At 40.0% G+C, this 1,473-nt stretch overlaps 1 long non-coding RNA gene across 1 annotated transcript; it reads right to left on the bottom strand.

Moving 5' to 3' along the window:
- Nucleotides 1-379: 379 nt before the first annotated feature.
- On the bottom strand, nt 380-1,436 carry LOC111657350 (uncharacterized). The gene is made up of 4 exons (XR_015437377.1): nt 1,338-1,436; nt 1,018-1,114; nt 657-794; nt 380-508 (listed from the first exon to the last, which is right to left on the bottom strand). It is a non-coding gene; the product is annotated as an uncharacterized LOC111657350 (long non-coding RNA).
- Nucleotides 1,437-1,473: the final 37 nt, after the last annotated feature.

Below are 1,473 nucleotides of genomic sequence, written 5' to 3'. Positions count from 1 at the left end.
ATATTTTTGTTTGGGCACATTTCATAGATTTTACATTATCCTCATCCTACATCCAGTGTGGCTGGATCTATATGAAATAACTACAGTGTGTTGTAATTCGCACTGATATTTTTGATGTGCACTAAGTAATTATGGCCCACGACTTTCAACTTTTATTTCTACGTTTCCAAATCTACCACTTACTGTGTACTGATCATCCTTCCTGTAAAATAAACTTATGTCACCTCCTGGATTTAACTTCACCTGAGGCTGGCCCTTCTTCTACTGATAACTATTAGTGATGTAGTTAACTAGTGAAGGGTTGCCATATTGCCTCTATTGGTTAAAAGAAGAATAGTAACTCATTTGTGGACAGATAAAGCAGACTGACAGTCAAATTGTTTGATGAAAGCAGAGTTTCCCCACCTCTCTTCTTCAGCTCGTTGTAACAGTGATCACACACTTTGGCCATGCGGTCTTTCATGTATTTCAGTGGATATCTGTTCCTGGAGCAGCTCCGACAAACAATCTGTATTTATAAACATACAGGCAGCAAAGGCAAAATGAAAACATTAAGCACATTCAGCACTCTGGTCAAAGGCACAGTTTGTTGCATCCTGTCTGTCAGATTTTAAAGTATCATAGAGCACTGCGTTTTTTATTTGTGTGTGACTCACTCTCCCGCAGCCATGGCAGTGGTGTCTACGAAGAGTGAGGCTGAAATCTGAGGTGCAGTTCATACACATCATCACTTGTGAGACTGGAACAAGTGTGGGAGCTTTCTCCCCGAGAGACAGATGCAGACGATCTCTAGCCTGGAAAAAACAACAACAAAAAAAAACACACACACAAACGCACACGCACGCAGACACAGACAGACAGACAGACAGACAGACAGACAGACAGACAGACAGACAGAGTAAGGAGTTATAAGGCCATAAGCTGTAACATCAGTCATATAGTGGTGAGGATAAGCATTACTGTAGAAAATGTTTTTGAGTAATGACATTACGGAACGAAAAAGCAGCGTTGACTCACTTCTCCTGAGCAGCTGTTGAATACTACAGATCCTCTGGTGTGTTCAGTTACAGTGCGGCTTAGAGTGTAAAACCAGTCCTCTCTTTCAATGAAGGAACTGCAAAACGTACAAATAAACTCAATACACTATTACAGAATAGTTTTTACAGTTTTTGCAGAAGTCATTAACACCAAATATGCAAAATATCAGCTGCATCAGTGAACATTTATTTATGTTTTAGGTTTAAAATGTTTTAACCTTCTGTGATGATGTGGACATTTGTCATGATTGCCATTATTAGTTATTATCCATCATTTAAACACAGTAGAGTGTGACCCACCTCGCAGACAAAGTGATGGAGATGTCTGTTCCTTCGATCTTCAGCGCATTCTGGACATTTTCTGTGATGGGTTTACTGACCTGGGTATCAGTTGAATATCACATATCAAAAAAAGAAAAAAGAAGGGGGGGGGGGG

The sequence above is a fragment of the Seriola lalandi genome, unplaced genomic scaffold (assembly GCF_002814215.2).
Source record: "Seriola lalandi dorsalis isolate HSWRI2012SDOR001 ecotype SW California unplaced genomic scaffold, Sedor1 jcf7180001977604, whole genome shotgun sequence".
Taxonomy (NCBI): domain Eukaryota; kingdom Metazoa; phylum Chordata; class Actinopteri; order Carangiformes; family Carangidae; genus Seriola; species Seriola lalandi.
This window is presented reverse-complemented; position numbering and strand designations above follow the sequence as displayed.